Source organism: Zonotrichia leucophrys, chromosome 7, assembly GCF_028769735.1.
Source record: "Zonotrichia leucophrys gambelii isolate GWCS_2022_RI chromosome 7, RI_Zleu_2.0, whole genome shotgun sequence".
Classification (NCBI taxonomy): domain Eukaryota; kingdom Metazoa; phylum Chordata; class Aves; order Passeriformes; family Passerellidae; genus Zonotrichia; species Zonotrichia leucophrys.
In genome coordinates this window covers 3,506,680-3,519,374 of record NC_088177.1, presented here as the reverse complement: position 1 = coordinate 3,519,374, position 12,695 = coordinate 3,506,680, and the positions used below count along the sequence as shown (strand labels likewise).

The 12,695-nt window shown below is 40.3% G+C and overlaps 1 long non-coding RNA gene across 1 annotated transcript in view; it reads left to right on the top strand.

Moving 5' to 3' along the window:
• Window positions 1-12,477, top strand: part of LOC135450352 (uncharacterized) — a 55,428-nt gene extending 42,951 nt beyond the window's left edge. The window contains exons 4-6 of the long non-coding RNA XR_010441042.1: window positions 2,016-2,200; window positions 8,303-8,337; window positions 11,770-12,477. This is a non-coding gene — a long non-coding RNA (uncharacterized LOC135450352). The remainder of the gene's footprint in view (window positions 1-2,015; window positions 2,201-8,302; window positions 8,338-11,769) is intronic.
• The last annotated feature ends 218 nt before the right edge of the window (window positions 12,478-12,695 follow it).

The following is a 12,695-nucleotide window of genomic DNA, read 5'->3' as shown; positions in this document are numbered from 1 at the left end:
AATAATGTCTTTCCAGGAGCACATCACGAGTTCTACCACCAAAAGGTTATGTTCTTGAGAAAAAGGAGCTTTGCTTCATGTTGATTCTTTCTCAACCAAAGTAAATGCATAATTTAATTCCCTGATCTATTACTGGCTCATAGGTGGTTGTTAAACAACTGCAGGTAATTTTAGGTAAGCCTCTAAACTCAAGATATTCTACATAAAGAGCAAATAAATCAATAGGATAAATCCTTAATGCTTTTTAAAATTTAATTTCTAAGATCTATTTTTTTTTTGCTTCACTTCATCAGTAGAAGCCTTTCTGCAAAGCATGTCCTTTCTCATTGCCTTTCCCCCACTCCTAATCTTAGCACAAGATCACGATTTGGTCAAGGTCCTATTTAAATAGTTTTGGGGTTGCCAACATGGTGTGTTCTGATATTCAGATCTCATAATCCAATTTTGAAATTAAAGAGCTCGGGGCAAAAACACTCGCACAACTGAAATGCATGTTTTTGAGCACTGTGCCAGTGTTTTCTTAAGGATAATATACCAAACCTCCTCTTTCTCTTCCCAATTAATACAACAAATGTCATTTGCACAAAATCTCCCTTTTTAACTCGTGCCCCGTGTGAGCACGAGAGGCAGCGGAAATGTAAGCTGGGCTGTGATTTCAGGGAAGGTATCTGAATTCCAGCTGAATGCAGAAAATATGCAGAAGAGCAACTGATTTATAGTGCCTCGTTTGCTGTCTTAGCAGAACGATGTTCTCTGTATTCCCAACAATAAAAGCAACAGCAAAGAAAAAAATAAGTCGGCGTGTTTCCCCCCCCATACCAAGGCTTTTCTCCCCTCTGCCCAAGTCATTATTCCAAGTTTCTCAGTATTAAATCTAAAGGTTCATCAACTCACATCTTTACAGCTCTGTCTTTCTGTATACAGGACCCTGTCTGCCTGTTTCCTCTATTGCACTATTTTGTTTGTACTACTGTAATCATTTTGCTGGCCCAGATCTGTGTGGGTGTGCTGGCAGCTTTACAACAAAGTTACATGGGAACTGAGTTAAGGTTGAATATTTATTAGAAGAAGCCATCTGGCGTCAGGCTGTCTGTACAGGGGGGCTTATTTCTTTAGTAGTCTCTCCTTTTTCTCTCTAGCTCTTCCTCCCTCTCTCTCCGTTTCTCATTTACGTGCCGCATATATGTGAAAAGTGGAACACACATCTTGACATATTGATTTGATTCTTGATATTTATAGCAATTAACCCCGCTCATGAGATTATCCCTGTCGCCTCACCCCGTACCCCTCTCTCTTTCCCCCTCTCTGTTCCCGTGGTGGGGGATGCTGGGGGTCTGTTCCCATGGTGGCAGCCCCCCGGATGCTGCAGGGCTCCCTTCCCTCTCGTGCTGCTTCCCACAGCTCCAGCTTTGCTCAAACATCTCCCTCCTGCTCCTTCCACACTTTCCCTCCTCCAGCTCGTGAGCTCATAAAAGAGTGCAGCGCTCCAAAAAAACTCCCGGCTCACCATATTAAACAAACTGGCCAGCAGAAGGGTGTCCGTGCTATTTCACCATTTGTATGACATCGCCAGGCTTCAAAGTGCAGCCCCAAATTGCCAAAAGATGTTTACTTTACTTGCTTAAGAGCTCCTCGTAATTCAATTGTTCTCTCTCCCGCAGTAGAAGCACACATGTATCCTGAGCCCTGCTCTTGTTGAGCTCCCACTGGTTATTTACCCACGGGCTTTCCTCCCTTGTTTTTTACACAGTGCTTGACTTTTTTAATTTTTTATTTTTTTTTCTGTCTCAAGGTAATTTGTTTTTTCTGGGGTGCTCAACCACAAGGACCTTGAAACATGCAGCTGTCTGGCTGAATTTTTTTCCCCCTCAGTGACAGAAAATTAGTGTTTTTTTCAAAATAATACTTTTTTTTTCTTTTTTTTTTTCTTTTTTTTTTTTTTTTTAACATGCACAAAGTTGGACATCCAAAACTGTTGGTCACCTTGGAAGACCTTGACCTATTTTTCCTAGCAGGCCAGGGAAGCTGATGCAGTCAAGCTGGCAGCCCTTTCCCACCATTCCTGAATTTTGTAAGCTAATATTCCGGCCTCACAGCCTTGCATAACCTCCCTGCTCGTCGGTGTGGTGGTTTTGGTGGCGATGCCAGGTGGGAGAAGAGGAGCACTGGGCAGCAGAGATTCTTTCCACTGACACAAACAGTGAGTCACTACTGTCCTGTGATTATTCCCTGGCCTTCCTTTGCCAGATTTGCCTGCGGGGATGAAAGGAAAGTCCTTTCCCCATGACCTGTTCTGGGGGTTAGCAGCCTCCCAAGCTCTGGCACAGCACAACACGTGGGCTGGTTCTGAGCAGGGCAAAGCAAGGAATGAGGGCTGGGAGCCATGGGGGCTCCAAGGATGTAAACTGGGAGATGTGGTGGTTCCCAGCCTCAGCCTCCCACTGCCTTTCTGCTGGCTGGGAGATTGGCAGCCTGTTGTCTCCTCCCCCAGGTAGGGTCTGTGGGCTTGTCGTGTCTTTCTGTGTGTTTAATCTGGGAAAGAAAAGAAATAAGGATGTTTCCATGTGGTGCAATAGGATGGATGAGCAACAGCCCTGCTTGGGAGCAATGCAAGGAGGAGAAGATTGTGAGGCATGGGTGATGAAGGAGGACGGAGAGAGGAGATGCTGAGCTCACCTTCCTTTCTCTTTTCTGAGTTGAAATGAAGGAGGCTGCTCATCTTCACTAGCCTGTGGTAATTCTTTATCTGTAATATGAAAGGGGGGCAAGACAATTACTCTGGTGAGCACCAGTGGCTTTATCTCCTCATTCTCCATCAAAATGGGAGATAGCAAATCATGGAATCATGCAGGCTTTGTTTTCCATGCTTTATGCACAATGACATGAGTCAACCCTGGGTGTGAAGCCCACCAGATTTCCATTGCCCAGCAGGCTGGAAGGGCTGTGTTTAAATCAGTGGGCAACAGACACTGACATTGCTGCTGCTGTTAATTCATTTGTCCTTTGGCAAATGAAGTCATCTTAAGTCATCCTGCATGATGATGATGGCCTTCTACAAGTATTGCAAAGCAAAGGTTGATGTTGGTAGTAGAATTCTGTGAGATGTTAAGAAGAAAAGTTGAGTCAAAGTGTTTCCTTTGTCAGGCCCACAAGTCTGGCAGCGATGCTTTCTCACTGGTATAAACCCTATTTTATGTACCGAAAAAGGGGCAGAGCTGCTCATTACTGGTGTGAACAAAATATATAAAAAGAGGGTTGAGTTCAGGTTTGCTTTAAAGCTTTTTGCACTTATCAACTTCCCATGCTCTCTGGACAGGCAGCCCAAGTATTAATCTCTGGTGAAATATGTCAGTGCTTGCCCTGGGCTGGTGTTACACAGACCAGACCAGATCTGATAATGCCTGAGCAAGGACAGTGATGGGGCAGCAGCTTCTCACAGGGATGAGAAAGCAGCCCTGAGACAGGATGAGTGTTCAGGATGGAGCAGGACATGGGGGAACCTCAGACTGAGCACTTTAAGCGGTGGGTACTGTCACCAATTAAAATAACCATAAAAAGCCAGACATTCCTCACTGGAATAACTCATAACAGATCCCCAGCACTGAGTTACCTTTCAGCAGAGCTCTGCAATGTGTAGATCTGATCAGGAAAAGAGGCAGAGAAAAGCTTTTTTCCCATCCCAGACCACACCATCTCATTAGTGTCACTCAGTGATGCCCCTTCTCAGGCTCTTTCCCCATTTCTGAAACCAGTACAGTCTTTCAGCAATCCATTTTTTAGTGCCCCCTCCTTTCTAGGACAGAAGGGAATAAAAGAAGGGAAGGGAATAGAAGCCAAGGAATAACCCTTCTGTCTGATCTGGAGGTAACTCACAAAGCTAGTGAATCGCAGCATCACCTGTCAGCTCTCCTGTCCTGTAAAAACACCAAATTTGGCCCACTGTGCTCTAGGCAAGGACAGGGAACTCCCCCAGAATAAAGGAAAGAAGAGATAGAAATGCAGAAAGCAGGACCACTGTTTAGGTCTTTAAAAAAAAAATTACACCCAGAAATCCCCAGAGAAGTTAATCTAAAGTGTAAGCACAAAGTAGGGGAGTGTGTGTCTTAATATGTGCCTTCAAGTTGACAAGTAGCTTGATTTCCAGCACCAGAAGTGAGTAAATACTTTAGTTTTGTCTGTTCCCACCTTTCCAGGTGTAGTCATTAAAAAGTTTCTGTTGAGCCTTTTTCCTGTTTGATCAAATTTTCCTCCAGCTAAACTTACTACTTTTCGTTTTTAAACAAGAGTATAAAGGTGCTGGCATGCATTTGAATGAAAAATACGAGTTTAATAATAATAGCACAGTAAAATACAGACTTCAAAACATGAATCCAGGCAGTGTGATTTGTGTTGGAAGAGCTGAGGGTCTGAGCTGTAGTAGAACCACGTGGCCCCTGTGGTGGAGCAAAGCCTCCCAGCCCCACGGTTATTCAGGGAGGGAGCCAAGTGACACAGTTAAATAACAACTGTGCTAAAATCCTCCTTGCTTTAGTGCTTTGTGAAAAAAGATGGGGTTGTGACAAGAATGTGTCTATTTTGAATTTTTGTGTATGAAGTGTTTTGGTACCAAACCCAGTCTGTGCAGTTTCCATATTCTGTTCTAATGGCTGTTTTTTACTGCAGTGCAACATCCTTGGGACCCTAAAACTTATTTTTTCAGATGTTAGAGTGCCCAAACGGGCCAGCTACAGATAAGACCCTTTTATTAGAGGGATTTTTGCTGCATCTCCCATCCCTCAGAGCACCCTGGCTGCTCCCATGGGGCTACACCAGCCCCAGAAACTCCACTTATGAAACAGAACATGGTTTAAAACCCAAACTCTTCTCTCTGCTGCTCGTTTAGTCCAACAAAATGTGTTTTATTGTTGTTTCTTGACTTTTTCTTTGCAGACACAATTCCTCTGGGCTATTGTTATTTCAACAAAAGAGGGGGAGGATAGGCTCAGAGAGTCACTCTGTGGCTTTCTGGTGAGGAATTAAGAAATACTCTAACAGTTTAATAATGATAATCTCCAAATAGTTCATAACGGCATTAAGGGTAATTAATGACATTTGAACAGTAAGAGTACTTAATCCCTAGGGAAATGTGATAACCACAATTTTATTTACATCTGAAGTTGTTTCAAAGGTAAAGGGAAAAGAGTAATCTGTTTTTTAAAATGGTTTCGTACTTGCACTCTTTCAGATTTTTTCCTTAATTTATTGTAAGCAAATAAAAATAATAGCTTTTTTTTGGCCAATAATAAAAACTGCATTCCATGTTAGATACAGCATTAGGTTAAAAATAAAGAGGAACTCTTCTATGCTTCCTGTGGGATTAAGATTTTCTGAAAATTATAAATCACCAGTGATACTGTGGTTTACAAAGAAGGATAACTACTTCTAAAAGACCCACATATTTACATTTTAAAAACATTTTTCATAGCCTTTAGAGCCATTAAAACAACCTAAATAATTTTGAGGATAAATGCTGTGTGCTTTACCTTTTATGTTTAAGCAGTACTTCTTATTTTCTCTGCACGCAGCTGACCTCCCTAAACCTTTGAAAAACGCTGTTACATCCTTTTACGTTTTCACATTTTTTACAATGAGGGGAAAAAGAACTCCTGTGATAGTTTTGGAGATAATACTCGAAGCAGCCTGATTCAAATGTTTAGCTTTGGAAAGTCAACAGAAGGAAAAGGCTTTCGTTGACCTTGGGTTTTGAGAATAAATAGGATAACACCTGATTCAAGACAGGAAGCTTTGGCTGGGGTAAATATGCAGAGCAAAGCAGAGGGTGTCAATCCAGTTTAGCATTTGAATGCAGCCTCTGCTCTTTTGGTTATGCTCTTGAGCCTGTTTCTACTTTTGGCTCTTGCATTCCACAGAACTTCTGTAAAATCAGCAGGGACAGTGCTAATAAATTTATAATGTTGTTTTGTATTTCTGAACATAGTACCTCAGTAATTAGGTGAAATATTTATGATGAATATAAAACAATGCAAATTCATTTGTTTGCCTGAAAGCCAGCTTGTTATTTATTTAGATTTATCTTTGAATGATTCTTAAATTGAATCACAGTATGAATGAGGGTGATATTTAAAGCAGAGAAAATTTGCTATAGTGTATTGATGCATTACACTGTATTAGCTAGTGTTAAAGCTATGCAGAAGATAATTAAAAACAAAAAAAACCCCAGAAACCAGAAAAACCCCACTTTGATCTGAGAATAATTCCTTTTTTTGTCTGATTTTTGGTAGGAATTCCACAAGCTGAATTAATTCCCCACTGCTCAAATCTTTAATAGATCTTATGTTTCATTACAGCAAGCTGTACATATGTGAACTGGATCCTGAATTACAGGACAGGTAGGAGTAGTTTCAGCCTAATGTGATCTAATTTTCACCTCAGCTGGCTGTGTTTTCCTTCATGGGCTACTACTTCCAGTACTTTTTGTCATTTACTATTTTCAGTCCCCTAACTAATTCTAATCCAAGGAATGTAGTGACCTATGAAAGGAAATGTCTGCGCAAAGTGTCCCTGTGTTGATGATTATGAACTAAATTGTTTACTTCGTTTGGATTTTTTTTCCCTTCCCTAAGTGAAAAATACCTTCCAAAATTAACTTCCTTTGCAAACATAATACTGTTGTTCTCCTCAGCTTTTATGCTCCACAGTCATCATGTTCATATCATGACTAAAGAAGGTTATCTTAAATTAAAAAAATAAAAAGGAAAATATATGTATTCAGTTTGAAAAAGATGTTTTATTTTGGTGTGAAAAAGTGTGCATCCACTAATAGGAGCAGCTATAGATTTTTTATGATATTTTATCTAATATTGGGTCGACTGCTAAGGTGATGAAAAATTATAGAGGCTCACAGCTGGGAAGACTTCACTAATAAGCACTTTAGCAGTGTGTGATGTGAAAATATCTTCTGCTGCTTGCTTGATCTTGGTTTTGACAAAAAATCCCTGAGTAATCAAAGGTGACCACCTTTTCTTGGCAAAAAAGCCCTGAGTAATCAAAGATGACCAACTCTTACATGAATTGACCAAGCACAATTTCCAAAAGGTTCTATCTCACTGTCAAATCTACAACCATTACCTGGGTGTTTGGGGAGCATATGGCCATTACTTGGGAGCTTTATTTCTCGGTTTTATCATCATTTAATGTTTATTTTATGAGCATATAAATAGATTTTAAAATAGCTTTGCCTCATTACACGACGGCATCTAGGCTGCGATGTTCAGACCGAGAGCAGGGCTCCTGGACAGAAGCAGGGAATGAAGTTTGTGCCTTATGGTGTCTCGTGTTGCCACCAAATGTGCTGCCACCAGAGCACATGGACTGTGATTCAGGAGCAGGTGGGGACAGGAATGAGCTCTGTGTGTCATCTGGGACATGTTCAGCCCAAGGTGGAGGTAGGCACTTGCAAGGATTTGCAGGTTGGAATTTCAGTTTTTTTCTTTGGCTTCCCAATATCTTAAGAAGGAGATAAAGAGGCCTAGAGAAAATGTGGGACCTCTCTATAAGGAAATGGGAAATCTGCTTACCTGGAATATGGAGAAGGTTGAGCTTCAATTTTTAAAGAGGGGGAAAAAAGGAAGGTGCTCAGCAAGATGATGGAGGGGATCCTCCTGGAAACCATGCAGAAAATAAGGAAATAAGGAGGTGATTTGTGACAGCCAACATGGATTCACTGCAGGCAAACAGTGGCAGATGTGATAGGGTTAGAGTGTTATGGATAAGGAAAGAGTGACTGACCTCATCTACCCAGAATTGTGCAGAGCATTTGATGCTGTCCTGCAGGACACCCTTGTCTCTAAACTGGAGGGATTTAAAGGACTGCATTTTCAATAAATCACCCATGCCTGCTGCTCACTTTCTGGGCTCTTAAAAATTATCAGAAACACGCTGAAAACATAGAGGAGTGCTCAGTAAATTTAGTTGGCTTGAAATGTGCTACTGTGTGTTACTATGAGAATGCTGTTCAGAGTCTCTTGCTTCCACACGCGTCTTTTGGAAAACAATTTCCTTTTTGGAAATGCAAATCAGACACTACGGTTTGATGCCATAGCAGAACTGGGAAGTTTGAGTCTGATACAGAAATATTAGTCACAGAAGAGGTAATTGAGTGCTGTGCTATGAAATTTATTACTGAAGAAATTTCATTTGTGATTCCGCCTTAGAAAATTAAAACCCACACATGATGGGCAGTCCTTGTTCCTTTTCCTGTTCCTATGCTAAAAGGTCTTGCTAAAATTTCATTCTTTTACAGGCATTCCCAGAAAAAAGATGAAGCTGTCAGCTTGAGTAAGTACAGCAATGCTCCTCCTCTTCAAACCTCAGTGGCACGAAATTTTCAGCTTTTTTTCATTTTTAAGATATAAAAAATTATTTCTCCTGGTGAATTGCCCATATGGAGAGATTTGAAGAAATATATGAGGCATATTCATAGCAAAGAAGAGGCAAACATTCCCACTCTCTCAATTACTTTTGATTAAAAAAAAGAGGTATTTTTGAGCAAATCTCATAATTTTAGGGCTGTCTCAAAGCTTCAGAGCCTTGAGCTGGCAATGGCACAGAGGTGGGGGTGTGTCGTGGAATGGTATGGGAGGTGAAGTCCTGTGATCATTTTCTGTCCAACTCCAGAAAGGAGGCTAAAAAAACCCTCTTTGAAGGAATATTTTGGCTGATGTTATATTTCCTGGTATTCCCGGATCACATGTGCCGTGGAGTCACGAGATTGTTCAAAAATCTAAAAATAGAGCTCAAAACACTCAAAATAGGAACCTCGGTGGTATAAATAACAATTTAAATCAGGGTGCATAAATAGCTTGTGTTATTTATTTTTGTGCCCCTGTCTCTGTGGTGGGGCAGTTTTGGCAGAGGTGCCCCAGCTCACGCTGTCACTCCTCGAGCTCTGCTGCTTCTTTGGGCTCCCTCATCCCTTCCCAGACCCCAAGATCACCATGAAACTCATGGTTATGGTTGGCCTTCACATAAGAATAGCATGGTTTGGGTTGGAATGGACTCTAAAGATTGTCATTGCAAGCCCCTGCTATGTGCAGGGACATCTTCCACTATCCCAGGTGGCTCCAAGCCCCATCCAGTGTGGCCTTGGACACAGGAATGGAGCAGCCACAGCTTCTCTGGGCAATCTGTGTCCATCCTCACAGTAAAGACTTATTTTTTTTGCTAATATCTGGTCTAAACCCATTTTCCTACTGTTTGGAACCATTCCTCTTTTTCCTGACTTTTTTAAATAGCCTCTCTCCATGTTTTCTGTAGGTTCCCTTCTGATTCTGGAATTAGGTCACACTGAGGATTCTCTTCTCCAGGGTGAACATTCCCAATACTCTCAGCATTTCCTCACAGAGGTGCTCCAACCCTGAAATTTGCTCTGTGGTCTCCTCTAGACTCACTCCAACATGTCCTTCCTGTGCTGGGGACACCAGAGCTGAAGGCAGCACTGCCTGGACTCACCAGGGTGGAGTAGAGGGGCAGGGTGACCTCCCCAAATGTTTGGTCAATATAAATAGTAATATTTTATTGAGCAGACACACTAAGCCTTTGGCCTTGTTTTGCTGATGTCATTTTCGAAAAGTAGTTGGAAGTGGCCCATGAGAAGTTAAAAGTGCATTTATTCTGAGAAAAAGTAAAAAAGGAAAATTAAAAATATATATATTTTTTATAATAACGACATAAAATGTGAGATGGGCTTTGCCATTGAGCCCTCAGTATGTTTTTAGTGAGGGACTAGTTGTTCTCCCTCCACCCCCACAAGAAACCCACCCCAAACCCACATTTATGTTGTTAATAGCATAACTGCCTCAGCCCCAAGATGTGATTCTCTGCTGTGGTTGACAGTGCTGGGGAAATAGCTGGCTAAGTGATTCTTGGATTTTAAACCACAAAATGCTGATCATGAGTCCAACATTCACTTTTCAACTTTGGGAGGATCGGGATTTTGACCTCAGGAAAGGCACAGTGCCTGTACTCATTAACATCTTGTGGATATCTTTTTCTTTTAAGGAAGGTCTATAGGAATAGACCATAAGACATAAAGAAAAAAAAAATCACAGACTCTAAGCTAGTCATGGTAATAATGAAGAATGACAAAAAGGTGAAAAGGAGAACTCAGAAGCCAAATTTTACCCAGAAATTGAACTGCAGATATTTTCACTGGTCTTATTGGCTTTCCAAAAGCCACTTTGTGCTAACAGAGTTTTATGTCCATAGATTTAAGTGGAGATCAGATACTATGCCAGTAGCAAAAATTTGCTTTAATTACAAGATGAAAATAATTTTTTAGTGGAAATTGAAGTCGTTTAGGTCTCAATCCTGCAAAGAGTTTTATGCTTGTGTTTAATTAGTGTTAATGTCTCTAAGTAGTCCCATGATGAATCCTATTGATGAAAATGGTGCTGCTCAGTTTGGGTACAGCTAAACATAAAAATATGTCTTTGCAGGGTTAAGGCTTGGTTTGCAATTGCACAGATTGAATTTTCACTTGAGGTCTTGAAAGCTTGAGTTCTGTGTTACAAATATATTTTGATTTTACTGTTTTATTGCCCTGGTCACTAAGATAAGGGCTGGATACGGTAACCTGTTGATTCAAGTACTCAGCTACAAATAGTTTTGTGTTTAAGAAAAGGTTTTAAATCCTGGTTTGATTTCCACCCTCTCTTAGCCTGTCATTCCCGCTAACAAAATTATTTCCACTGTCCCTCAGAGTAAAGCAAAGCAAAAGCAAATTATTCAGAGTAGCCACCTGCTTCTGTAGTTTAGATCATGTAATCAAAGAACAAGAGCACTGCAGTGATGGAACATTCATTTCAGATAGCAAATGATTTATCAGATATTGAGAGGAACAGTGTCTTCAGTGTTTTGAGAAACAGTGATCCTTGCTTATCAGTGGGTTACCATGAAAAGGTCAAATATTCTGAATTTTTGATTGCACGCTGCATTTGCTGTAACTCAATACTTCCCCCAAATTAAAAAACAAATGAGGCCAGAAGATGTTTGTCCCATTAGCAATGTGTAAGTGAAAGTCTGCAAATAATTAGATATCTAGGATACAGTAAACTGGTAAACATCTTAAATTATTAAAGATATTAATAAGGAGCACTGAGGAGTTATTTTTCCAACTAAGAAATGATTTCCTGATGAAAGGGAGAGAAATTATTCTGTGTTAGTGAAAAATTTGTACATGCTGATGCTGAAAAGTCCATGAAATTAAGTAAATTTCCAAGTGATAAAACTTTATTGTCCTAGAAAAACATATATATATATATATTTGAGAGACATTTGTGCGCACCTATTCCCATAATCTCTCTCAACCTTTTGAATTTCTATTACAATTTTTCTTAAAATTCAGACTGTCAAAGTGACTCTTTTCACTAGGAAAATGGGGATTGCACACACCAGGTTGGGTAGCTTTGGGTGGGGATGCGTCTCTGTGGGTATTTCATCATGAGTTATGCCAGACTAAAATTAGAGTTTTTCCCTACCTGGTGTTCTATCTGCCTTTGTTCTGCTGTAAACATGAGGAGAGATATCAACTTCCTTACATTTAAAAAAGCCTTATATTCTTGTTTTGCTGCATGATGAAGGCTGGAGAAAAAACCCCCCACTTTATTTTATTTATTTTCCTCTCAGCATCTTCCAAGTGCTATTTTACCATACCACTAGAGTTTTGGGTTTTTTTAAACTGCTTCCTTCTCTCTCTTTTTCTCCCAACAGCCACCACATCAACCAAATCTACAGGAGTTCTTCAGAATAAACCCTTTCAAACATGAAGATCATTGTTTCACTGAAACCCGCCTCATGGACCTGCCCCAAATCTCCTAGTAGTGAGGAAAATTATTTTCCTTAAAAAGCTGCCGTCCTGCTACTGCATTTATTGGCAAAATCTGAAGGCTTCCTTGCTTTTTCATGGGATTTTCCTGACTCAATGCAGCACGTGGTGGTGCTGGAGAAGAAATGTGGGTGTGCTGCAGAATCTCTTGCAGCTGAAAGAAAAGCACGTGAAGAAATGGATGGTGTCTTCACCAATAGCAAAACATAACTGGAATTAAGTGCACATCTGCCAATGATGGTCAAGGTAATGCAAAATTATAAATATTGACAAGAGAGATCTGGTCCTGCCTTGGCAGGTGAAGTCACAGAGACAAGAGTTGTGTCATCAGCTTTGTGTTCATTTCAATGAACCTGGTGAAAAGGAAGAAGTGAAACTTACTTCAGTGCTCAAGACAAACATCCTTTCTTACCTTCTCTGGTTACTGGTAGGTTCGAAATTTCTTTTTAGGTAACTTAATTTGAAGTGTGATATCAACTGTTATACTTTTGAGACTTTCCTTTGTAGTTAGAATAATATAATATATTGTAAGCATGAAGAATGTTGGATCTGCACTTCACTCTCTATTGGCTTATATTAAAATACTAAGTTGAAGAGACCTGTACTTTTCTTCTAAGTCTCCAACCAAGATTTTAAACCAAAATCAAGGTTTCAATCCAAACTTTTAGACTTGGTTCTTGCATTTCAGGTATTAACCAGTGTCTATGGGCAGTATAGAATAAGCTGGCTGAAAATAGTTTGCCTTGGTTGTCAGTTTTCTATGGTTTCTACAACCATGAAAAAAAAAATAGAATATAATTTTTTTCTTAGT